The following is a 27,832-nucleotide window of genomic DNA, read 5'->3' on the forward strand; positions in this document are numbered from 1 at the left end:
CAGTCTTTGGCAATTTGCACAGTTTGTCTGGATGCACTACCGGCTGCAATACAACTCACCTGAGCAACTTGCTATAGTACAAGTGTTGCAACTTGGCCCGACTTTTTACAGGGAGATGCTGCTAGAGGGAAGAAGGGAAAGCCGAGAAGCAGTGTCATGTCATGGTTAATGGATCGGACTAGGATTTGGAAGACACAGCTTCAAATCCACACTCTGCTACTGGGAACCTGCTGGATAACCTTCAGTCTAACCCAGGCTTTCTCAACCCTGGGGTTTCATTATGATCCTGGAAGAGTTTCCAGAATGAGTTAATTTTAATATATTTTTTCTAAATCTCTTAAACATACATCAGGTGATATAACTATAAATGGTCATGTTGACCCACCCACCCACCCCTCCCAAAATGGCCAATGATGGGGCTGGAGGGGTGGGAAGGGGAAAGGCCCTAGGTGGGCATGTACATTGCTATATTTCCCAACAATGATGCATGATTGTGCCTCTTCTGGGATTTCTAAAAGACCGAGGAACGTTACAGGGGTTTCTCAATGGTAGGGAAAAGAAGAGAAAGGCAGGTCTAATCTTGCACAGCCTGCTCTATCTCACACAGGGTTGTTGTGTGGAGAGGAGAATGATGTAAATTATTTTGGTTCCTGATTGAAGTGAGAGGTGCATTATAAATGAAGTAAATAAATAATAAAGAAAGCTGGAGACTCAGGGGGGGGGGCGGACATCCAAAGTTGGTGGTTGAGTTGATATAGGAGAAAGAATCAATGAAAATAGAAAGGATTTGAAGCATAGTACGAAGAGAGAAAGATGACATGATGGGAGTGGGGCTACAGCAGGAAATGAAGTAACCTCTAACCCCTGCCAGTCCTTGTAGTACAAATTACTTGTAGCTCCAGTAAGAAACCCAAGAAGTGCATCACTGTTTAATCAACAACTGTCAACAATTGGGCAAGTTATGACAGATGGAATCATTAACTTGTGAAGAATACATTGCATATATTACCCATAGAAGAAGGGGGGATTTTGTTAATAAAATCAGAAGAAAATATGTATTCAAATATTACGCACCTAATTCTTCATATGATTATATTTTTGACCATCAAATGTCTGTTTTAATTTTATTCATCTTTGGCTGTTTTTGGGGGGTTGTGTCCGTGCATGTGGAGGTTTTGCATGTTTTTTTTAAATCTATTAATTTACTTGATTCCCCCCCCCCCTTCACCATCCCCAGCTTGCTCTTCTTATTTTTCTCTTTTGGGGGGAGTCGAGTGGGTGAGTCTGTGAACAACTAGGCTTGCCAAACTGAACATAAATATTTAATGCAGTAAAATAAATTAGAAATACATTAGCCAACCCACTACAAAAACAAAATAAATACTTAAATCCAGAGACAATTGTTATAATAACAAGAATAAAGCCATTCCAAGGAAAATGTATCTTTGTTTCATAGGTTACTTTGGTCTGAAACAGATATACATATTCATTGAAATTGCTTTATTCTCATCATTATGAAAATATATTTTTTTCTTTTTCAGCATAAAGAGGGAGCAAACTAAGTGGGGAAAGAAAAGAAAATGACGGGGAACACACAAGTGAGGAATATGATAATACGGAAGAGACCAAAGTCTGGTAATTCAGAACCCTAGATTTCTAGGAGAAATTCTGTGAAGAACTGCCCTGTGCCCCAAGCTTTCCATCTCATTTCACTCTAAAGAAATCTCCAATATTCAGACTACAATGCAAAATACTAGCCTTTTTCAAACTTGCAGATCATAGAATCATAGAGTTGGAAGGGGCCATAAGATAAAGGTAAAGGTGTCCCCTGTGCAAGCACTGGGTCATGTCTGACCCTTGGGGTGACGCCCTCTAGCATTTTCATGGCAGACTCAATACGGGGTGGTTTGCCAGTGCCTTCCGCAGTCATTACCATTTACCCCCCAGCAAGCTGGGTACTCATTTCACCGACCTCGGAAGGATGGAAGGCTGAGTCAACTTTGAGTCGGCTGCTGGGACTGAACTCCCAGCCTCATGGGCAGAGCTTTCAGACTGCATGTCTGCTGCCTTACCACTCTGCGCCACAAGAGGCTCTTAAGAAGGGGCCATACAGGGCATCTAGTCCAACCTCCCTGCTCAATGCAGGATCAGACTATAGCATTTAGGAAAAGGATCTATCCAGATTCCAGCCACTGCTTGATGACTGCCATTGAGATAAAGTTAGGGGAAGGAGCCAATCAGCTCTCAATTTACAGCCATTTGACCCTTTTCTTATGCACACTGATTAAGGCCAAAGAAGAAAGGAGAGGGTAAAGCAACAGCACCAAGTATTAAGATGCTATTTTCTCAAGGAGGGGGGCATCCAGAATGAGGAGTCTTTTCTTGGGCTGTTTGTGGTCAGTCAAAGTGGGTTCATAGACAATATGGGTAGAGGAAGGGAAAACAATTGTAAGCAACATTTAGATTCCTTTGGGTAGTGAAAAGCAGCATATAAAAACCAACTCTTCATCTTCTTCTAGCCACGGAGAGCCAAATATCTGTCACGAGTCATTCCTCATCATCCAAGACAGTATCCTTGTCCTATGTAAACTCAATCCTTGACATGTGATTCAGACAAAGGTGATGAACTTCAAAGTATGGCATGGAGGTAATGAGCCTTTTCTAATAGCTGGCAATTTGATGGGGAAAGTGCCAGCTTTTGTAGTCCTTTAGGGCATTTGCTGGCAGGGGTTCATGGGAATTGTAGTCCATGAACATCTGGAGGACCACAGGTTGACAACCCCTGCTTTAGGGCAAATGTAATTCAGAGTGAATCAGAACACAGTTTTCCACATGGTTCCCCAGTTTTGCTGGGTCTGCTTCCTAGAGAAAACTTGTTTCCTTTTCAATAAACCTTTATAAACAGAGCATGAAGGATGATTGTTTCCTACAAATTATGTCTATTGCAAACTATATTGTACCAAGGAAAAAGGAATGGAAAGGAGTGGTTGAATAGCTCCTCCCTGGTCTGACAAAAGTGCAACCTTGTTCTCAGGGCAGGTAGTCCAGAGGAAGATGGTGAATAGAGCTCAGAGGTGGAATTTATAAGCTGCTCTGGAGATAAAGAAAGAGAGGCTACAGCCTCAATTCTCCATCCAAAGACTCGGATAATTGATTGGGTGGAGGTAGAATAAGAATAAAAAGTTTATCCCAGAGTAAGGAGGCTTTATGGAATGTTCTTAGGTCCACCAACTTCTTGTTTTTTACCCATAGAGTGAGCACAAAGTTCCTTAGAGCAGCCCTCCAACTCCCAAAAGGTATGCCTAACTCATTGATGAATATTAAGCATTGGAAATACCCAGAAAGTTAGCAGAATGCCTTAATATGGCAAGTAAGCACAGCATGGGCAGAGTGCATGTCGTCAGAAAACAACTAAGAAAGACATGTTCATCAGGGTGGCACTTAACTAATATAATAACTTATTATTAGAGAACATAGTTCTATATAATTAGAGGTATAGAGGTATCCTATTCTAGTTTAAATAGCTGTATGGAGAGGCATCTCCCTTCCACCATGTTACAGTCTAGAAAGACAGAGAAGAGAAGAGAGATCTGGGAAACAGAAAATTACCCTCTAGGAACAGGTTAGTGAGATCAAAGGTGAGCAATCAGTGTCCCTATCTATCTCACTAACTCTATGATAAAGAGAGTTCCTCTTTTACAGCCACACAAGTTAGGAGACATTGCACAGAGAACAGTTTCCAACAACTGATATATCTTAAACTGGTATGATGAAGGTTGAATCAAGGATCTGGCTATCTTTATTTTATACATGGCTAAAAATTAATTTTCATCCTAAGGGTCTTCTCCCTTTGATACTAATTGATACCTTTATAATCAAAGGGGATCAAAGCCATTGAAAGCAAACTAAATAGCAGTCCTACATTTAGGCTATGATCAAGCTAGACAAACCAAAAATCAAAAGTTCAAATATATTGAGTTTTCTAGCTCCCCTTTATTTAATGTGCCTCTCTCTAGCAGATATATCTTAACACCTGCTCCCTATATCTTTCTGCTGGAAATAAATAGTCACCAGAAGGGCATACACTCCAGATTTTCAGCCTGACCCTCTGGTATTCTAGAAGGAAAACTTAATAAGGTCCATAGGGAGAAGAGAATCTGACCATGTAACACTAAGGAAATGGAAACCCTCAACCATGTGTTCTTCAGATGCCATTTTTATAGGGAACCTTGTGCCAAGTTTATTGAGCCTCTTATTAGAGATATGAATTCTGAGGATGAAGATGATTGGCTTAAAAAGCTCCTTATGGGAGATAACACTCCCACCATCTTCCAGGCTGCAAAGTACTGTGCAATTTTAGTTAATATCAGACAACGGATGTGCGGACCCGCCTGCTGGGCCACCTGGCCGGTTGCATGAGCCACATCCACGTCGTGAACTACCCGGCTGGCCCGCCCGGAGCCTCTTTCAGACAGCCCTCGGGGCAGCTCCATGCCACCAACGGGGGGGCTTGCAAGCTGGGCGGCTCGCCTGCCGACGGTGCCCAGGTAAGGCGCAGAGTGGTAAGGCAGCAGACATGCAGTCTGAAAGCTCTGCCCGTATGGCTGGGAGTTCAATCCCAGCAGCTGGCTCAAGGTTGACTCAGCCTTCCATCCTTCCGAGGTCGGTAAAATGAGTACCCAGCTTGCTAGGGGGTAAACAGTAATGACTGGGGAAGGCACTGGCAAACCACCCCATATTGAGTCTGCCATGAAAACACTAGAGGGCATCGTCCCAAGGGTCAGACATAACCCGGTGCTTGCACCTTTATATGTATACTAGTAAAAAAGCCCATTGTATGAAGAAGACAATGGGCGCTAGCAGGTGGGGACCAGAGCGAGCGGCAGGCGAGGGACAGAGCGAGGGACAGGCTACCTGAAAGAGGAGGCGGACGGCGGCTCCTCTGCATTTTTTTGTTCTTCTGCAGCTTTCCCGGCGGCTCCATTGTGTTCTGGGGCCATGAGGGCAGGGAGCACCCAGCAGCTGCGCTGTGGGCGGCTGCTGGGGCTCCCAGGGCGCCGGCTTGAAGTGGCGAAAGGCTCCTCCAGGGTTTTTTTTTTTCTGCTGGCTCTCGTGGTATTTGAGCTGAAAGGCTCCTACAGGAGTTTTTTTTTTCTGCTGGCTCTCCTGGGCGGCGGCTTGGAGCTGCGAAAGGCTCCTACAGGAGTTTTTTTTTTCTGCTGGCTCTCGTGGGCGGCGGCTTGGAGCTGTGAAAGGCTCCTCCAGGGTTAATGTTTTTCTGCTGGCTCTCGTGGGCGTGTCTTTGAGCTGAAAGGCTCCTACAGGAGTTTTTTTTTCTGCTGGCTCTCCTGGGCGGCGGCTTGGAGCTGCGAAAGGCTCCTACAGGGTTAATGTTTTTCTGCTGGCTCTCGTGGGCGTGCCGTCTTTGAGCTGCGAAAGGCTCCTACAGGAGTTTTTTTTTCTGCTGGCTCTCGTGGGCGTGCCGTCTTTGAGCTGAAAGGCTCCTACAGGAGTTTTTTTTTTCTGATGGCTCTCCTGGGCGCCGGCTTGGAGCTGCGAAAGGCTCCTACAGGAGTTTTTTTTTTCTGCTGGCTCTCGTGGGCGTGCCGTCTTTGAGCTGAAAGGCTCCTACAGGAGTTTTTTTTTCTGATGGCTCTCCTGGGCGTGCCGGCTTGGAGCTGTGAAAGGCTCCTCCAGGGTTAATGTTTTTCTGCTGGCTCTCGTGGGCGTGCCGTCTTTGAGCTGAAAGGCTCCTACAGGAGTTTTTTTTTCTGCTGGCTCTCGGCTTGGAGCTGCGAAAGGCTCCTACAGGAGTTTTTTTTTCTGCTGGCTCTCTTGGGCGCCGGCTTAGAGCTGCGAAGGGCTCTTACAGGATTTTTTTTTTCTGCTGGCTCTCCTGGGCGCCGGCTTGGAGCTGCGAAAGGCTCCTACAAGATTTTTTTTTTCTGCTGGCTCTCCTGGGCGCCGGCTTGGAGCTGCGAAAGGCTCCTACAGGATTTTTTTTTTCTGCTGGCTCTCCTGGGCGCCGGCTTGGAGCTGCGAAGGGCTCCTACAGGATTTTTTTTTTCTGCTGGCTCTCGTGGGCGTGCCGGCTTGGAGCTGCGAAAGGCTCCTACAGGAGTTTTTTTTTCTGCTGGCTCTCCTGGGCGGCGGCTTGGAGCTGCGAAAGGCTCCTACAGGAGTTTTTTTTTCTGCTGGCTCTCCTGGGCGGCGGCTTGGAGCTGCTAAAGGCTCCTCCAGGAGTTTTTTTTTCTGCTGGCTCTCGTGGGCGTGCCGGCTTGGAGCTGCGAAAGGCTCCTACAGGAGTTTTTTTTTCTGCTGGCTCTCCTGGGCGGCGGCTTGGAGCTGCGAAGGGCGGCGGCTTGGAGCTGCGAAAGGCTCCTACAGGAGTTTTTTTTTCTGCTGGCTCTCCTGGGCGGCGGCTTGGAGCTGCGAAAGGCTCCTACAGGAGTTTTTTTTTCTGCTGGCTCTCCTGGGCGGCGGCTTGGAGCTGCGAAAGGCTCCTACAGGAGTTTTTTTTTCTGCTGGCTCTCCTGTGCGGCGGCTTGGAGCTGCGAAAGGCTCCTACAGGAGTTTTTTTTTCTGCTGGCTCTCCTGGGCGCCGGCTTGGAGCTGCGAAAGGCTCCTACAGGAGTTTTTTTTTCTGCTGGCTCTCCTGTGCGGCGGCTTGGAGCTGCGAAAGGCTCCTACAGGAGTTTTTTTTTCTGCTGGCTCTCCTGTGCGGCGGCTTGGAGCTGCGAAAGGCTCCTACAGGAGTTTTTTTTTCTGCTGGCTCTCCTGGGCGGCGGCTTGGAGCTGCGAAAGGCTCCTACAGGAGTTTTTTTTTCTGCTGGCTCTCCTGGGCGCCGGCTTGGAGCTGCGAAAGGCTCCTACAGGAGTTTTTTTTTTCTGCTGGCTCTCCTGGGCGGCGGCTTGGAGCTGCGAAAGGCTCCTCTGGGGGTGTTTTTTTTTTTTCTCTGCAGCTTCTCGGCGGCTGGAGTCTTGTGTTTGCATCGGCGGCTCCCTTGGGGACCGGCCTGACGCGGCGAGAGGCGCTTTGCGCCTCTCACCGCGTCAGGCCGGGAGCAACTGCGAGCCACGCTGCGCGCGGCTCGCAGTTGCTGGGGCTGGGAATTGGAGGGACCAATCGGCAGGCGCTTCGCGCCTGCCGATTGGTCCCTCCAGTTGTCTGTTATGAGGAAGGGTCCAATCTGGACCCTTCCTCATCCCGGACACATCCCGCCCCAGAACCCCTTACTGTTTTATTTAGTCCGTGGCGCCCGCGGCGCCACGGGCGGTGTACAGACTAGTAATTAAGCCCGCTGCAGCTTAAATGCAGCGGGCGCTAGGGTGGCATTGGATTTGGGGTGGTGGCAGTGGGCTGTGGGCAGACTGTAGGCCGTGGAGGGGAGGGCGAGACAGTCTGGCGTCATCCGGGGGCTCCTGTGGGCGTTTGGCGGTGCGGGCTGTACGTGGAGCGTGCGAGGAAGTGGAGCGTGGTCGTCGTCGGCGTGTGAAGCGTAGCGGCCGCGGCCTGTCCCGGGGGGAGCGGCTGGCGGGGGAGGCGGTGGCTGGGCCATCGGGGCAGGCGGCGGCATTGGGGGCGGGCGTGGCGTTGGAGATGCGGGAGCAGCAGTTGGAGGCGTCCCAGGGCGGCGGCGAGCTGTGAGCGGCGGGCGAAGGCTGGCGCGGCTGCCGGAGGGGCCAGTAGCGCGTTCTTTCGGCGGCGGTCTGATGGCGGCGTTCTTGCGGCAGCGGCGGCCTGACGCGGCGAGAGGCACTTTGCGCTTCTCGCCGCGTCAGGCCGCCAGGGAGGGAGCCCCTGGCAGCCGCGCTTCGCGCGACTGCCAGGGGCTCCCTCGGGCGGTGGCCTGATGAGGCGAGAGGCGCTTTGCGCCTCTTGCCGCGTCAGGCCGGGAGCAACTGCGAGCCGCGCACAGCGCGGCTCGCAGTTGCTCGGGCTGGGAATCGGAGGGACCAATCGGCAGGCGCAAAGCGCCTGCCGATTGGTCCCTCCGATTGTCTGTCGTGAGGAAGGGTCCAATCCGGACCCTTCCTCATCACGGACAAATCCCACCTCGGCAGTCCTTAACGATTTATTTAGTCCGTGGCGCCCGTGGTGTAACTTTAAAACTTGGTAATAAAACGTATAGTGGATTATTAAAACTAGAGCAGAAATAGCTTTGAGCCTGAAACAAGATCCTCATATTTCATTTTTCATGGCGGACCCTACCAGCTCTATGAACTCTACATACTATTGAACAAAATTTAGCAACAGGTTTAGTGATTTTGGGGCATTCATCAGGCAGTCATGTATTGATAATGTCTGTGTTATATGTTACAGTTTGTCATGACTTTTGCTTTACAAAGGGGTGGATGAACTCAGCTCGGGCCTCGGCATAGAAAGGGCAGTACAGAAAAACGTGTTCTACAGAAAAAACTTCTACCTGGCCAGAATTACAGGGGCATGTTCTCTCAGGGAAGGGGATCCTTTTATACCTCCCTTCCAATAATGCTGAGGGTAGTGCCATGCACCTAGCCAGGTTTTTTTATGATACATTCTGCATAGAGATTGGACAGGGAGGTAAAGTACATCCTTGTATGACATCTTTGCCAAGTGGAAATGTGTGGAAATAATAATAATAAAAAACTGGGTAACAAAAGACCAATAATAAAACCATAGCTTCTATAAAATCCCATTAAAAACTCAGCATGCAGCAAACAAAATGCTTTTGGCATAAAACAGCACTGATGGTAGAGTCCACCCAAATTGCATTAGTGGAATGTCTGGTGGAATAACTTGGTCTTCTTTGCCTTGTGGGATGCAGACTAGTCCCACAGGACAAGAATGTCCTCAGACAGAGCTTTCCACCGAGTTGGGGTCGAACCCTTGCCATGTTCAAATGGGTGAAATGAAGGCCAGGTACCATGTGTGGAAGAATAAAGTCCCACAGGGGGTCATAATGGTAATGGTAGTCCTTTAATTATAACATGGTCTAGTGCAGGGGTAGTCAAACTGTGGCCCTTCAGATGTCCATGGACTACCATTCCCAGAAGCCCCTGCCAGCAAATGCTGGCAGGGGCTTCTGGGAATGGTAGTCCATGGACATCTGGAGGGCCGCAATTTGACTACCCCTGGTCTAGTGGTTAGGATCAGCAGACTCTAATTTGGAGAACTGGGTTTGATTCCCCATTCTTCCACAGCCAGCCAGCTGGGTCACCTTGGACCAGTCCCAGTATTCCCTGAGTTCACTTTCCCAACCTACCTCACAAGGGCATCTGTGGTGGGGAGAGGAAGGGAAAGGTGTTGGTAAGCCACTCTGGGACTCCTTTGAGTAATGGAAAGTGGGGTATATGGGGCATATCAAGGTAGCATGTTGTCTTCTTCTTCATGGTAACCACAACTTATATTTAGGCATTTATATTTACCACAATTTCCTTGCTCCTCCTTCACAAGCCAAACCACTACCTGAGTAGACAGCTGCCTCTAGCACAGGGGTAGTCAAACTGCGGCCCTCCAGATGTCCATGGACTACAATTCCCAGGAGCCCCTGCCAGCATGGACATCTGGAGGGCCGCAGTTTGACTACCCCTGCTCTAGCATGTAGTAGTCTTCTATATCACTTGGTCGGATGATGCAATTAACAGACTACACTGAGAACGTTTTCACACAAGGAATTCAGCCTGGGACAGCACTCATTCAGTCATGGGGCTAATGCCTACTTCCAGGTGGCATCAGCGCCAGCCTGGCCATGGTTGCCCTGCGGCAAGGGAACACAGATTCTTGTTTTCAGCCTTGGCAACTGACTGGTGGAATGGGCTCCCTAAAGAGCTGAGGGCCCTGAGAGAGCTGTCAGAGTTTTGCAAGGCCTGCAAAATGGAGCTCTTCCACCAGGCATTTGGTGAGGCCGGGCAGATCAGAAGATCTTGCCCCTCCTCCAAACATCAAACTAGAACAACCACCTGGAGATGGCAACTTGGGAGTGGATGGATTGGTTTGGCTGGTGAGGGTTGATGTGGGGGTGGGGTCAGGTTATGCTTTTATTTTTATTTTACTGTGTCAATTTCTGTTGTAAGCCGCCCCAAACTGACAGGTCTGGGAGTGGCAGCTGAGAAATTTAATTAACACAACAAATGCGTACACCTACACACATCAGCTCCATGCCTTGAGTCAGAAAATCTTGAATAACAACGATAGGTACAGTGAATAATTTCGATATCTTAAATCTCAAGGAGATTTAGTTGGAAAGCAAACATTGCAGATAGATGTTTGATCCCGCAAGGCTATTATTTCACACTCCTTTTGTTCAACGCTTGCATTACAGGAAACCAGAACAATAGAATCTGGTGTTATGAAAGCATACCTAGGAGTAAACATGACCCTGTATTGAAGAGGAATTGCTGTAATCCAAAGTTATCAAGCTCCACACAATGCCTGCCTCACAAAAAGATATAACAAGTTTAAGGACAATTTCACAGTATGCTGATATGGTTAAATTGGGTGGAACAGCAGGTAATGAGAAATAATAAAGGTCTTCAGTTGTGGAAGAAGTGGTTGTTTCTCGGCTAATTTGTAGTAAATGCATCTTGACAAAGATAGATGCATAGTTATAATCAACCCAAAGTGGAACAGCATGTAGCAGGCATTTCCAGTTCAATCTTATCGGGCCAAACTTCTATGTAAAATCCAGGCTGGGTTTTGCTAAAGTGCTGGAGAATAGTTGGTGTCCATTTTAATTGTAGCTTCACTGCTGTAATTGCAGCTTCACTGGTGAGTGGTGGAATGAAAAGATCGCTAATACAGATGGTGAATTTGGAAGCTTCCTTTAATTTTAAGAGAATACGGATGGTCAGTGTTAATTATAAGCCCCCTTGAGTAGGAATTTGCAGACGTCAAAACATTCATCATGTATCAATCAGTCTGAAAATAATATATGTATATAAAAAAAAACTTGGATAAAAAAAAACTCTTTTCATCTTATTTTCCATCAGAATTTCTGTCAGAATGCCATTTTCCTTAATCTAATGATGTGCAATTGTTGAGCTACAAACTGCAAGATTTGTGATCAAGAGAAGAGCCACTCGGGTGGAATTTAGATAATTTAGTAATCTCTTCATGAGACATGAAATCTATATTGTCATGGACCAACTAGCACCATACTTAGAAGAAACTTTGGTCCTAGACCCATCTCAGTCAGGTTTCCAGCCTGGCCATGGGTTAGAGACAGTGTTAGTCACCCTGATGGATGACCTCCATCACCAGTTGGACCGGGGCAGGTCAGCGCTGCTTATACTATTAGACATTTCAGTAGCGTTCAACACAGTCAACCATGAGCTTCTAGCTCACTGCCTTGCCGATGCCGGGATCTGAGGAACTGCCCTTCAGTGGATGATCTTCTTTCTCCGGGATCATGGACAGAGGGTAGCACAGCCCATCCTCCAGCAGCTGCTCTGGCTTCCGGTTGAATTCTGGATCAGGCTTAAGGTTTTGTTTATCACCTTTAAGGCCATATGCCTACACCCTTCAAAGAGCCTTATGCTCTACCAGTTCCAACTTCCTGGTGATCCCTGGTCCCAAGGAAGCCCACTTGACTTCAACCAGGGCCAGAGCATTCTCCATCCTTGCCCCCACCAGGTGGAAAAGGTTCCCAAAGGAGATGAGGCCCCTGACAGAACTTGAACAGTTCTGCAGAGCCTGCAAAAGGGAGCTCCTCTACCAGGCATTTGGTTGAGGCCGACCAGTACCACTGCTTCCAATTGGACACCCTGAGCCTCCCCCTACAATCATCACTGCAGCCTCACCCACCCACTGAGCCATCAGTAAGCACTGATTTATTGTTCTCCCCAATGTTCTATTGTCCATAATGTTAGAGTTATTATTGTATTGTTATAAATTGAGTTATTTGTATTGTTCTTGTTTGATGTAAATTGCCCTGAGCCTTTGGGGAGGGTGGTATATAAATATAATAAATAAATATATCCTGAATTTAATCTAAAACTCCTGCCATTATGCCTCTTAAAATTTCTAATGACAAAAGCTAGAAAAGAGATTTATAATAGGATTTCAAAAACTGTGATAGGATCACTGCTTTTTTTTTTACAGTTTTACTTGACACTAACAATTCTGGCAAAAAAAAAACTTAAAAAAAACACTTGAAAGTTGCAGAATTTTCCCTAAAACAGCCTGGCAAGATGCAAACATCCCCTGGGAGACCCATAGCCCGGGGGGGGGGGGGGGGGGAACCGGACCTAGGTACTTGTAAATGCTAGCTCCTGATCAATCCCAAATATTTCCTGTTAAGACCGGAAACTCTAGAAAAACTTATAAGGTAGAGATCCCCAACCCCCAGTCTGGGGACCAGGACCGGTTCATGGATCAGTCAGTACCAGGCCACGGCTCTGTCTAAGAAGTTAGGTGCTTCAGCCCACTAATGTCGACTCAACTTTGCAGAAGTCCAGGTCACAAAGCTCCCCTTCTCCATTCCTGCTCTGACTAGGACTCCCTCATCTCACGACCAGGAGTGCCTTATTACCAGGGCAGCCCACACAACTCTGCGGCAACGAGGTTCCTGCCTTCAGCAACCACGGCAAAAAGAAACAGAGGCCAGCTTGCTCCCCCGTCCTACTCATCTGTTTGCCCAGTCAGAGGAGCCATAGCAGCCGCCAGCTAAGCCCCGCCCCTGAGGCGCCATCCAATGACGGGTCCTCTAGTACAGTGGTCCCCAACCTTTTTATCACCGGGGACCACTCAACACTTGACAATTTTACTGAGGCCTGGTGTCCTGCCACCCCATGAGGTACAGGTGCCAAAGATTGTGTCTAGGACAGTGGTCTCCAACCTTTTTATCACCGGGGACCACTCAACGCTTGACAATTTTACTGAGGCCCAGTGGGGGGGGGTAGTTTACTCCTCTACTCTCAACCACTGCCCTAACGCTCTCTGATCGCTATGGTAATGTTTAAACATCCCTTCAAAATAAGATACGGACACGCCACAACAATGAACATAAGGAACATTTTGTTTTCATAGAAATTTTATCTCATGACAATGACAAATCAATGGGAACCCTGAGCTTGTTTCTCTGCAACAAGATAGTCCCATCTGGGAGTGATGGGAGACAAGGACACCCAAAGTGTGTTGTAAAGGGCCGGGGGGGAATGAAGTAAAGGGCTGGGGGGGGGGGAGAGAGAAGGCATCCTTCACGGCCCACCTCCAATTAGTTGATTGACCACATGTGGACTACCCTCTCCCCTGGGCCTCAGTAAAATTGTCAAGCATTGACCGGTCCCCGGTGATAAAAAGGTTGGGGACCACTGGTATAAGGGATTTTTTGAGGATATATTTCCAGCTCAGGATTATCTGAGTGCACATCTCTAATCTTCATGCAGTTTTAAATAATATGCATCTGTGCCACATAATGGACATCATAATTCATTGTTCAGGAATGCTCCCCCCCCAAAAAAAAACCCCAAAGCTTTTACGTACTTTGCAGCCCTAAATGGTGATGTTGAGCTGCACAGAGTCCAGGTTCCCACTGCCTACTTGGGGGTATTTAAATGGCTCCCTCCCCCCCCCCCCCAGCGCAGATCTCAATATATACTATCCTTATACAGTTTAAGAGAGAGAGAGAGAGAATGAGAATGAGTGCTGGGGAGACATTTAAAGACCCTACCAGATCAGCCTGAAAAATACCCAAATCAGCATTTTCAGGTATTTTTGGGCTTATCCAAGCTGAACTGCACATCTCTACTTACAATCATTCCCCCCAGATTAGTTGTGGATGGGGAAACACACACTTGTCGACTCCACCCAAAAGCCAGTCTGAGATGACTGCACAGGCACAATTTTATGTGTGCTATTTTACCAATGAGTGTGTGCACATCAGTAAAACACTACAATGCTGCACTAGACACAGCCACATCAAAGATTTTCTTACAGTGTTTTATCAAAGCGTGTGTATGCCAAAAGAGAAGATAAAACTTAACTAGGAGTTGCTATGAGCACTGCATGATTCCAGACTTAAGAAAGTTAACTGGCTCATTCAATCTGATTGGCTAATTCAGGAGGCTGGGGCTCAGGGTAAATGCCACCCATGGACATCTGGAGAGCCCCATTTTGGCCACACCTGCACTACACCAAGAGAATAATTGATAGCAGTTGCTAATACAGTCCAAGTGATCAGTCTGCTTTCTTTTTATCTTCTACATTCCTTGAAGCTATCTCCAATTTCAAGACTTCTATTCCTATATGCAGCAGACGGCATGCTCAGCTACCTCCTACAACCTAATTCCTAGGTAGCATTTATTATTCATTGAAAGGGACATTTAAAAACCTTATCTTTTCACATTCTGGTTCAGTGAATCCTATAAGTTATAAGAGAGTTCTGTCAGTTCCAAACAAGTGGCAGACAGAAGTTGGAAAACATCCATAGGGGATCACTCCTGGAGTTTATGTCACAATGTTCAGAAGTCAATAAATAACCCTGTGATATCAGACTGGTATTCATCTATTTCAGCATTCCTTTTTCCCAACATGGTCAAAATGGTCTTAGGAAATTCACAAACAAGATGCAAAGGCAACAGTTCTTCTGTGTTGTTTGGTCCCAGTATTTGGCACTCATCTGGGAATCAAACTAAGATTTTCCACCAGCCAAGCTGCAGTATCTTACTACTTGCAGCACGGGACCAGAATCGCCAAGGGTTGGACATGACTGAACGGATGATATCATCACCAAGTGTTGGTGGTGGGATTAAACACCATGGGGTTCTGTTGCCAGGAGAAGAGCCGTAATTCTTAGAGACTTCCAGGTCCCAACTGGAGACTGGCATCCCTGGACACCAGTGAGTTACACTTGCTCAGAATCCCCACTCCCGAGCAGACTTTTTCTCCAGAGGAAGTGATCTCTGTAGTCTGGAGAGGAGCTATTATTCTGGGGAATCCCCAGGCCCCACCTGGAGGCTTGCAACTATCAGTGTGGTACAATGCCGCAGTGTCTCCCTTCTAAAGTGTCCAGTTTTGCCTGAGGAGCTATTCTTTATAGCCTGGAGAGCAGCTGGGATTGTGAGAAATCTCCAGGCACAACCTTTAGCTTGCCAATCCCAGAATTGGGAAAAATTCCTTGCAATTTGAAGGTGGGTCTCAAATGGGTACACTGCCTCCAAGTTCCCCCTCCAAAGCAGCCATTATCTGGAGGTGAGCTGTGATTCTGGTGTTGAGGGGCAACCTGTGGGCCAAGTCAAGGATGGAGTGGCACAGCTGTGTCCCACCTGGCCAGTGGACTCTGGTCAAGCTTTCATACTGACCACTACCTAGAGACCATTGTAGTTTTTTTTTTCTCAACAGGCTTTTCTTCTTGTTTATCTATAAATTCTTATAGATCAACAAGTGGAAGCGAACCAAACAAGAAACAATCTGCAAAGGAAGACCAAAGCAAAATTGCCTCTTGCTGTGTGGTTGCACTAGCTATGCCTGGTCTAGAGTCAGTATCTTCCCTATACATCTGTTGAATCTTCATGTTATCACTCAAGGGAACCTGAAGGATAATGTGTGGGAGCAATGTGTGCAAACTGGAATTGTTCCCACTAAAATTTGTTTTCAAAAAGGGCTGCTTTCTGAGAGCTATGGGTTAGGTTCAGGTTTGGACCAGGTTCAGAATTCAGCATCTCGAAATGTTTCACCTGTGGTCTAAAATTGGATTGCTTCTGCTTTCTTTTGCATGAGACCTCAGTGGAGTGCAATGCCATAGAGCAGGGGTAGTCAACCTGTGATCCTCCAGATGTTCATGGACTACAATTCCCATGAGCCCCTGCCAGCAAACGCTGGCAGGGGCTCATGGGAATTGTAGTCCATGGACATCTGGAGGACCACAGGTTGACTAGCCCTGCCATAGAGTTCATCCTCCAGAGCGTCCATTTACTCCAGCAAAACCAATCGCTGTAGTCAGGAGGATGAGCTGTCATTCCAAGGGAGGCCCAAGTCCCACATGGAGGCCAGCATCTCTAGCAATATGCATGTTGTACAGTCTCATTTCTTATACAGTTGTTTCATGTGTAGAATCAGTGATCTGGCCTGAAACATAGGTTCTCCTCAGAGATTGATATGGGGGAATGATGCCCCCCCCTTTTCTTAATACTACCCTGCACACCTGTGTTTATAAAATCCAGCTTTAGTCACAGTATATATGGATTAGTCTTTTCGGGAACCAAAGGGAAACCCTGTAAAATGATGGCAGGGTAGTTAACACAGCAACATCACCTGCCCACCAGTCTGTTCAGCCAATGGGAACTGAGCTACGGAAGGTTTGCACATCGGATCATAATGGCTCCTAAACAGCTGCTCCCTTCTATTGAAGCAAACTGTGCCAAATATTAACCTTCATCGTTATCAAATTTACCACATGAGAGCTCCATAGAAACGAAGCAATTACTCTGAACATATGGCCCACTCTCCCAGGTTTCCCTTCACTCCCTTTATATCCCATTATATCTACCATTCTGTTCTTTATTCCACATTTTGGCTCCCCTCCCCTTCCTCAAATTCAATACGGCTCCCCCCTACTATTTAATTTTGTTGGTCTTTGTTGTTTACGAGCTCCTTATCCTTCTTTGATTTCTTCATTCGAATTCCCTTCCATCTGCTTCAGAATCTCTCTTGTGTTTGAAATCATTTACTAAGTTTTCTAGCCCGCTTTTCCCCACTCATGTACCTTTCCACAGTGTTCTCTATTTCCTTTGTCTGGTTTCCTGCTTCTTTCCTCAGAATCATCCCCTTAGCTATTGTCAAGCTGTACAAAGACCTAGGGATTCCAGCTGGATAACTGTGGGGTTGGTCAAAAAGAGCCATACAGTACAGTCCTGTGCATCCATCTGCATCTGATTAAGAGGGATCTGGCCCATAAAGTCATACATCACCGTAAAATTTCTAGTCTTTTTTTATTAACTAAGACTAGAATGTAATTATTCTAAAAAATATTACCTGCTATGCTGCCATAGATTAATATTCTAGAATTACAGAGGGAAGGTTAGTTTGTAACTCACAATGCCTAGGTAACACCCCCCCCCCTTCAAAATTGTATTGTTCCCCTTGATATATCTTCAAAAACAAATTGTCCTGTCACTTTGATAGTAAGCTACCTAGATTTGCATGCTGCAAACATACTATTTTACCCAAGGACACATAAAGGAATACTCATTTCATCTTGCTATTGATTAGACTCAAAATTAGCTTTTGAGCGACAGAGTGGTGGCTGGAGAGTTAATGCCCAAATTCTTTCTTTCCTTCTTTCTTTCCAACAAGGCACACCTTTTAGGTGGGAATGCTCCTTGTCCTTTGACTATTGTTCTCCCACATTCACATTGTTGCCACATTTTTGTCCAAATTGCTGGGGGGGAGCCCTTTTCAGCACCCGTTTTGATCTTTCTAGTGATTGATTTGATATCCCATTGCTGTATATACCAAACATATAGCGATATAATATTACATTGACCAGTAGAGGGAGTAAAACACATGTAGAAAAGAGGGGGAGGGAACCCTGAAGTGATAGGGGGACACACAACCAATGAAAAAGATAATGCAGAAGGGCCCTGTTGTTCCTTATGGGCTGTAACAGCCTTTACAATTTCCAAGCAGTTTTCGATGGCCATTTTTAATACATTCCTCTGCATGCCAATTATTTTATGCCTTGCAGTTAAGCCTGAGTGTCCCATAGTGTACAACCTTGCAAACTGAGAACAACATCAATAATATCAATGGGGGACCACCAGCTTCAGTGCCTGGGCCCTTAATTTTCAAGGTTGACATTCATTGTGTGACTGCAGATAAGAATCAAAAGTGCACGGAGTGTATAAGCTGTTATTTGATTTTGCATTAACATGTACTTGAAATGCTTAGAGTGGTCTGACTAGGATCTGGTTTTCAATGTGAACCATTTACTAAAGAACTTGTGGTACCTGGTTCTGCAGTTTCTTATATCTGCTTGAAAGTTAATTGACAAGAACTGGAAACAGGACATTTTACTAAATGGTTATATATCTGAGCCTGTGGTAGTATCTGGTTCCTTGGTCCTCTATTCAATTTTCCTCCTTCTTAATAAACATTCTCTTTGTATTGAACCTGAAGGGTCTGTGTCCTCACTGAACCCACAGATTTAATGTAAACTGTGAGACATGGCTTTGGAAGACCTGCTTGGTGGTAATTACCATATCACGGGCAGTTGTGAATTGGTTGAGGTTCCCTTATTTGTATAGTATAGTAATTTTAACATGATCCCTTAAGGTAAAAACCTTTGCTTTAGTTTCAGTTTTCATTTGTGGTGTTGGTTGCTGGCTGTGGCTGTTTAATGTCTAGCAGGGCTTAGACTAGGCCTAGCTTACATTCTAATAAAGCTCTGTTTCTGTATTGAGTGCTGTGGAGTTATTATAGCGGTCCTAGACAAAATCTCAACTCAGAAGCAAATTTATAATTAAGTAGGAGAAATGTGCAGAATAATTTCCTACGGAGCCAGCTAGAATGAACTGTTGAACATGGCGTAATGGGATAAGGTTGGTGGACGTCGCAAGTCATATTCGATTGAATGTAAGTAGCATGAAAAATCTGTGAGTATGAATGTTTCATTCTTGATTAAGTTTTACAACGTCAGAAGACTTCTATTTAATGATGGGGAAGAAAACTAGAAAGTCAAGTAAATATAAATAAAACATAATTTTGTTGTGAGGTTGTTGGGTTTTTTTTTCTTTTAAAGGATTTTGTGACAGGGTAGGGTTTATACTAAGGCAATATCTTGCTTAAGGCCACTAAGCATGTTTGCCGTCAAGATGAGAACTGAACTTCTGGCTCACCCTTCCCTGCACTGTTATCCATCCTCACTGTACATATGAGCCTCACACTTTTTTTTTTTTTTTAGAGTATCTTATCCCAGCCTCTTTTCTTGGACCTTCCCTCTTTTCTCGGACCTTTATAGTCAGGAGGCCATTTATTTTGCCAGAAGACAATTAGGGGCATTGTCTTCTAGAGTAGCTGTCCCCAACCTTGTTGTGGTCGGGGACCGCCTCCGGGGGTGGGGGAGAGCCAGCGCCCCGGCTGGCACAGTAATGTGTAAACGCGCATGCGCAATTGCTGTGCATACGTGTTTTGGCCACCAGGTGGCGCTAACACGCATGCGCAGAGTTGCCGCGCATGCACGTTTTCGCCAGCAGGGAGCGCAAACGCGCATGCGTGGCAGCTCTGTGAGTGCACGTTTGCGTCGCCGGCGCACCGGCTGTCGCGCCGACTGCCGCACCGGCCTCTTTCCCCCCCCTTTCGCTGCAGGGGAGGAGGCAGGCGCGGCCCCTGGCGGCCTGGTATGAAGGCCTTTGCGGCCCGGTACTGGGACGCAGACCGGGGGTTGGGGACCCATGTTCTAGAGCAGTGGTCCCCAACCTTTTTATCACCGGGGACCACTCAACGCTTGACAATTTTACTGAGGCCCGGTGGGGGGGGGGTAGTTTACTCCTCTACTCTCAAGCACTGCCCTAATGCTCTCTGATCGCTATGGTCATGTTTAAACATCCCTTCAAAATAAGATATAGACACGCCACAACAATGAACATAAGGAACATTTTATTTTCATGGACATTTTAACTCATGACAATGACAAATCAATGGGAACTCTGAGCTTGTTTCTCTGCAACGAGATAGTCCCATCTGGGAGTGATGGGAGACAATGACACCCAAAGTGTGTTGTAAAGGGCTGGGGGGGGGATGAAGTAAAGTGCCGGGGGGGGGGGAGAAGGCATCCTTCGTGGCCCACCTCCAATCAGTCGATGGACCACATGTGGTCCGCAGCCCACAGGTTGGGGATCGCTATTTTAGAGATGCTGGCTAGTCAGTTTAACTGTAGGTAGGAAGACTGAAAGAATGCCAAGCAACCCTCTGCCAGTCGACCGAACAAAAATCCAAACACCTCTTCCTTGTTGCTACACAACTACCAATCAGAGCGAAGCCAGCAAGGGTGATTTCTGCAAAGTACATAAATAATGCACGGAAGAATTTTAAAGAAAATACCTCCAGGCTGCAACAGGGAAGACTAATCGGGGTATTGTTTTTTGGGTTTTTTTCATAAAAAGACAATTCACTTTGAAGTCTTTAAGCTGCTTCTTTATGAGCCTCTGGGCTGTTAGGCTGTGTTTTTAATGTTTATTTAGTTAAACTTTGTTATTTTTTGCACATGTTTTCTACTTCCCTGTTTCCTGCTAAGTTCAGATCTCCTCATTCCCCCGATCATTAATGCTCACGTATGCTTCCTTTCCTCATGCTGATTTATTCTGCTCAGAATTTTTTCAGCCTTATGTGGTGAACATAAATCTATTTCTTATGGTATTTCTTATGGTATTTCTATCACTGTTGGGGAAGCTTTTTCATGTGGAGGTTTCTCTGGGGTGGGGAGGGAGATGCTGCTTTTTGAATGTTATTTCCCAGTCATACAACGTCAGGATTGATTGTCAAATCCAGCCAAGGCAAAGCTTGACCACAGAGTAAAATGATTATAAATGGCAAAGCCTTTTCAAAATAAATAGTTAGATGTTGTTTGGTAGGGGAAAAGGAACTATGGTGGATTAGTTATGGTAATTCCAGAGGCCTGTTGGACTCCTGTGCATTTTTATTTAGAAACTGAAATGATTATTCATCTTTCTATCACCAGCATGGTGACAGAAGAATGGCTCTTGGTACCCTTTAGTTTTGACTTGGGACATGGGAGAGGTTAATATGGTTTATGTGCAGGGTAAAAAAAATGGGGGGGGGGGTATTTTCCTTCTTCTCTTCCAAGGCTAGAATTTGGCATTACATAGTGAATTTGCAGTGACCTGTATGATCCAGACTGACTCCATTTCATCAGATCTTGGAAATGAAGCAGAGTCGCCCCTAGTCAGTACTTGGATGGGTGATCACTCAGAAAAGAGACAAACCCAGAAAGTCCAGGGTATTCAGAGGCAAGCAATGGCAAGCCACCTCTGTTTGTCTCTTCCCTTGGAAATCCTTACTGGGTCACTATGAGTCAGCCACAAAAATAGTGCTGTACATAAACAATGAGTGGCAGGTGTTTGCTTTGGGCTACACAGGTGGTTTCTTATACAAGTTATAATATGTTTGTGGAAATTTGCTGTTACAAAATGGGACAATGGACACAGACCCAAGTGATTTTTAAAGGTTCTTCATCCAAATTTGCAGAATATAACATTGCAGTTCAAAGCTGCTGGAATTGTAATCAGCAAGTAATTTGGTAAATTCAGCCTTGAAGAACAATTGGTAGGCAGTTTAAGCAGCTGAGCAGTACCTATGTACTCACTAGTGTCATCTAATGGTCATTATGAGGTTGCAAGGAATTCTGAACCATGTGCTCTGGGGATTCCTTTGTTTAAGTTGGCTCCCACTCACTTCCTCTTTCTTCAGGAAGAGCAGCTCACTGTGTGCCTTTGCTGTGTGCCTTTGCCTTTGCTGAAGCAAGGAGCAGACTCCATTCCGCTCCACTCAGCTCTCTCCATCTAATGATGTGTGAGCATGTAGTCTGCTTGGAGCCCAGCCATAGAAGCTTGCAATGTGCTGCTTTTGTAACTACAGTTTAAGTTTTTATACTCTCCTTCAGTAAGAAGATTGAAGAAAATGTATATGATATATTTTATGAATAGTCTTTCCCAGTAAAGATTATTCTCATTTAAATTTCAAAGTGCTGTGGATCTGTATCTTATCCAAAAAGGTAACTAATAACTGCATACTTGCAAAATGCTCTGTTAGTCTGCATCTCTATCTGGAAGGACTCAGGGGCAAGCCAAAGGTCCCAACATAAGCAAACATTCATTCAAGCTCATAGAAGTATACCGTAAGTCAACAAATGCTCCTCTAGATAGTAGTGTCCGGGGACACAGGCTGCTTCCATACACATTGATTAATGTACACCAAATGTATTTTCAAGGCACTTTAACAATCATATGCAACTGGATTGTCCTGTATGAAACAGGGAAATCCAGTTGTAAACAATTGCTAAAGTGTATTGGGTATGCTTTATCCACTGTGTCTGGAAGCACTCACAGTTGAGATAGTATTTCATGTTGTGTTCCCCAGAGCTCCTTGGATGTTCCTTGTGGATATTGTCATTGTGTTGTTAGCTGCCCTGAGCCCTGTTCTGCTGGAAGGGCAGGTTTAAAAATCTAATACAATTAACTCATTAATTAATTAATACATGGTATCTGGGTGTCTGAGCTGATAGGCTCTCCTGACATTGAATCCTGCCCAGCACTGATGATGATAAATAATTTAGGGGAGGACATTCCCCTAAATTGATTGAGTCCATGATTGAGTTCTGTTTAAATCAAGTCAAGCATTAAAAATTTACAAATAAAATGGGGTTCTTCCTTACTGGGGCTTTTCTCTGCTCTTCCCATTTTTAAAATCAGATTTGTGGTAATCGGCAGCTGTTAATAGCATTCAAAGAGTCCCATGATGGCAAAAGGGCTACCTGTGATCCTGCTGTGAGCACTGCGGGCAAGTATCTATTTTCCCTCTTGAGCAAATGAGAAAATCCCTGAGCAGCAGGACTGAGATGCTGCTTTTTAATCAGCCAGGGCATTTTTTCCCTAAGCTTCCTGTCATGGATGGCTCTCACTGACGATTATGCTCGGTGGTGGCCATGCCGTACCCAGCAATTCCTAGCAGTGGGGCAGCATGCCGCACAACTTCCCGTGTATGCATGGGGAAGGACATTCCCCAGCGCACATGGTCTGCCCTGGAGTCGTCCATGCGCACACAAAACTCCGGGGCTGGAAAGCACCACCACAACTCATGGCAGTGGTGGCAGGAGGGGCGGGGGGCATGGGGGATGGGGTTCCCACCACATGATGGTGGGAGAGTGGCATGCTGTTATTCCACCATTGTATGTGTGGGGTAAAAAGCTCAGTTCGGTTCAGCAGCATTGCAAAACTGAACACGGCATTTTGTGTCCCTTCAGGGACACCATAGGCAGGGGAGGAGCCGAGTCTAAATGGCCTGGATATTCCCCATATGCACAGGCCCAGCATGGCATGAAAAATCCGCATTCCCTTCCCACAAAGCACAGGAGGCCCCAACATGGGCCAGGGCTGGGAGAGGGCCAGGCTGCCAGTGAGGTTGTGCATTTGCATGGATTTGCCCCACAGACATGTGAGCACTGGCTCAGTGCACCCATCCCATGTGTAATCAGTTACTCTGGGTTCATTGTAATGGCAAGTCAAGTCAGTGCTGAGGCCTTCAGTTGGCTATGGAGTAGTCGGCCCTTCTTCCGATCCAATATACTTACCCCAGGACCACAGTACATCTTGCAACAGCAGGGTTTATTAGTTCAGCATTCTTACAAGATCTCACTCAAAACAAGAAGAATTGGTTTTTATACTCCCCTTTTCAGTTTGGTGTAGTGGTTAGGAGTGTGGACTTCTAATCTGGCATGCCGGATTCGATTCTGCACTTCCCCACATGTAGCCAGCTGGGAGACCTTGGGCTCGCCATGGCACTGATAAAACTGTTCTGACTGAGCAGTGATATCAGGGCTCTCTCAGCCTCACTCACCTCACAGGGTGTCTGTTGTTGGGAGTGGAACGGGAAGGTGACTGTAAGCCGCTTTGAGCTTCCTTCAGGTAGCGGAAAGTGGCATATAAGAACCAACTCTTCTTCTTCTTCTTCTTCTTCTTCTACCTGAAGTAGTTTACAATTGCCTTCCTCTCCTCTCCCCAGGATAGACACCCTGTGAGGTAGGTAGGGCTGAGAGAGCTCTGATACAACCGCTTGCTGAGATCAGTCATAAGAGAACTGTGACTAGCCTAAGGTCACCCATCTGGCTGCATGTGGATAAGTTGGGAATCAAATCCAGTTCTCCAGATTAGTATCTGCCACTCATAGTCAATACACCATGCCAGGGTAGTCACAATTAGAGATTTGCCATAACTAGAAAATTCCAATTCAGTTTGGGGTGTTCCCCATAAGAAACCCTGAACCAAGCTGAAACAGAAGCCCAGAAATTATTCAACCGGTTTGGACTGTTCTTTTTTGCTTCTCCCTGTTTAGAAATGGGAAGGGGGGAGAGACCACTGAAATGGCTGCCATATATGTAAACCTAACAATTTGATGAGTCTGCAGTGGGAGTTAAAATGGACTGTTGAAATGGCTGGCAGCCATTTAAACTCAACAGCAATAAGTCCACCCAACATCTGTTAGGTGGCAGCAATTTGAGCAATTGGTTTCACTCACTCCCACTAAAATTTGTGTGTGTGTGTGTGTGTGTGGGGGGGGTTATAATGCAATCAGCAAGTTATTTGGTTCAGGCTTACCCTGAAGGGCTGGTAATTCTACACTGCAAAAGGTTCTGGTCACATGCTCAGGAGTGATGCCTGGCTGCAGTTTAGGAATTGCAGATTCTACCAAGAAACCTGTTTGCACCAGTTTCACTCTTAGTGATCAGAGCCTTTGTTCGCGGTTGGACAACCCACTTCCTTTTCACTCTGGAAGAGAAGCTGAGCCCCTTTGTTCCCACTTGCTGTATAGCAGGATTCTTACTGATCAGTATGTAAGAACTGTATTGCTCCGAAACTTGTAAGCTTGTAGGCTCTGATTTGACAAGGGGCCTATTCGGAGAGCATGATATATTGATGTAAGTAAATGAGCAAGTAAACTTTGTTCTTTTAGCTTCTATTTAGTGTTCCTGCATCTCATTGAAGTTGTAACTTCAGAATTCTAAGGTAAAACTTATACTGCATTCTCTCTGTGCTAAGAGTGGAATTTTATGCAGTGGGGAAGAGTGGTTCTCTTTTAATATATATTTTTGCTTGTCCACCACAACATGTGGTGTCGCAATAGAGAGCAACTGAGGGAAGCAAAACTGATTGGTGCAATGGCTCACAGCCATTTAAACCTGAGAGCTGATGGGTGGACTACACTTCTCGGGCTGCTAGATTTAAATGGCCTGAACCCTTAAACTGAACTGGACAAAAATCCAGGAAATGTTCAGGGGAGTATCAGAAAGTTCAGTTCTCATTAGCCTATCTTTGAAGTTGGGATTTTTTGCCTTTCTTTTTGACAACCCTGAATATGAACTGAATCTGTAAATATTAGTTTTGTTTTTGTTTGTTTTTTTGCAATAAACGTCTCGGAAGATTTATTTACTGCACTGAGTATTATGCTTCTATGACTGAGTAAACTCTACTGAATTAACCAAATATCCCAATAAAGGGGCCTATAATTAATTTCTCATGGCACACGGTCTGGGAATAATTGGGCTAAGCAATTAACAAGCAAGTATCATGAAGTTCTAGCTGACTGCTGTGACCACAGATACTGTCATCATATGGTAATGAAAGATGCTGAATGTTTGGAGGCTATTTTCTGTTTGTGTAGAAGAGTCTAGGGGGGGGAACACAAGCCAAAGGCCTAGCCTCAGGTTTAGGTATCTCCCTTGAGAAGAATGCAGTTTTATTTATAAAGTCTTTCAGAACTTAAAATTTTCAAAGTACGAAGAAACATTCCTTGAAAAAGCTCACCATTCCCCAAAGTACACAGAAGACTTGGTGTCAATTTTTTTCCTCAGCTAGCGGTGCAACTGGGGACATTTGAACCCTGGGGGCAGCCAGTTAGGTCTTTGATGGAGGGCACTTCAGGTTCTTCTCTGGCAGATGGATTCAAAGCTTTCCTACAGGTAGATGGTGATTTAGCCACTGCTGAAAAGATCTTTCACCCTTTTTAACCATCTTGCTAAATACTAAATGGTGTCATACTGCCGCTTCCAAGTTAACCCAAAAATCAACAATAGCTTGTTTTATTCTGAACCATACAGTGAACTTGGATCTTTGCTTGTTATCTATCTATCTATCTATCCATCCTTCCATCCATCCATCCATCCATCACATTTATATACCACCTTCCCTTGCAACTCAGGGCAGTTTACAGAGAACATGAATCATGTAACAGAATACAATATAAGTTCAATAACTATAGGATCAACAATGAGGCATCCCAATAATAAACGTAACTTAAGCAACAGCAGAACATTTGTTCACAGGGAACATTATGACTCTACCCCACGGAGTGTGTACATCTGAGGGGGAGGGGTTTCTGGGGCCCAATAGCTGTTGTCACTGACCTCAATCAAATGTCTGGTGGAAGAGTTCCATTTTGCAAGCCCTGCAGAACTGTGTCATCTCCGACAGGGCTTGTATCTCATCAGGGAACTCATTCTACCAGGTGGGGGTGAGGACAGAGAACCACCTGGCCCTGGTTGAGGCCAAATATGCTTCCCTGGAGCCAGGGATCACCAACCAGTTGGAATTGGATGAGCATAGTGATCTTAGGTGGGCATGGGCAGATAATTGGTCTCTCAGGAACACTGGTCCCAAACTGCATATGGCCTTAAAGGTAATTAGCAAGACCTTAAGTTTGATCCAGGATTCAACTGGTAACCATTGCTGCTGTTGGGACATGGGCTGGATGGTCCCTCCAAGATGTTCCCATGAGAACCCTGGCTGCTGCATTCCGGACCAGTTGTAGTTTCTGGATTAGGGATAAGGGTAGACTGCATAGAGCAAGTTGCAGAAATCCATCATAAAGGATTACTAGGCATTATTCAGCTATAATCATTCTTCTCTTGCCACTCAACCACACATTATGGTGCTGACCCATGCTGCCGGTAGAGCATTTCTGTCTTTCCGCATGTTCCACCCTTCCAGCATTACAGTGCTGTGTCAAAATCAAGACTGCTGTGATTTTTTTTCTTAGAGGTAGTGTTGTAATGTGATCATCCCCTTAAAAAACATTTCAGAGGGAAAAGAGGGAAGATGGTGATTATTATTATTATTAATTAGATTTATTTCCCGCCATGATTGTGTGTATTTCACATGTCTTTTGTTTCTTCTAGTGGTTGATTCAACATCATATCTCTGCAAGTCTGGCATTAAAACAAACCCCCCCAAAACTTGTAGCTTAAATCCATAGGGAGAGATGCCGAACATAAACCACTGAAATATTCAATTGGCCACTAGAGGGAGCAAAAATAGAGGCTTTCATGGCAAGAGTCATTCACAGGTGGTTTGCCATTGCTTGCCTCCATATCACAACCCTGGTCCTCCTTGGTGGTCTCCCATGCAAATATTAGCTGAGGCAAAGCCTGCTTAGTTTCCAAGATCTGATGAGATCCAGCTCGCCTGGGCCAACCAGGTTAGGGCATCATGCCTATTACCAAATGACATTCCAGAACCATTGCCTGCCACCCTTGATCCTAAAGCTCCTAGATAAAATCTGAACTTTGTAGATGTTCATTAAACTTGACCACTGAAGTGCACACATCTTGACCTATACATGCAGTGGGGATCAGTGGAAGATCTCTTTCTATAATTTAGATTTTAAATATGAAGTTATACTTGAAGGACAGACTAATTATGTATATTAGTGATGTCTTCCTTCCTTCCTTCCTTCCTTCCTTCCTTCCTTCCTTCCTTCCTTCCTTCCTTCCTTCCTTCCTTCCTTCCTTCCTTCCTTCCTTCCTTCCTTCCCTTTTCTCCACTCAGGCCCATTATGCACGGCCGCCGAAACGGCGATTTCGGGTCACATGGAAAACGCGGAGGGGGAAGACGCGATGCATACCGGTTATGTACGGGGCGGGGCGCGACGGCGGCAAAACCCAGAGTAACCGATTATGCACGCGGCGATCCGGGCGCCGCTTCTGGTTGCGCCCTGGTCACCCGGAAGCTGCGCTTTCTTCCGCGTTTCACTGACGCGGCTTTTTCGGCGGCATGCACCGAAGCTGCGGCCGGTTGCAGCCGGCTCCGTGCGTTATCGATGATTTTAGTCACCGCCATTCCACCC

Source organism: Paroedura picta, chromosome 10, assembly GCF_049243985.1.
Source record: "Paroedura picta isolate Pp20150507F chromosome 10, Ppicta_v3.0, whole genome shotgun sequence".
NCBI classification, from domain to species: Eukaryota; Metazoa; Chordata; class Lepidosauria; order Squamata; family Gekkonidae; genus Paroedura; species Paroedura picta.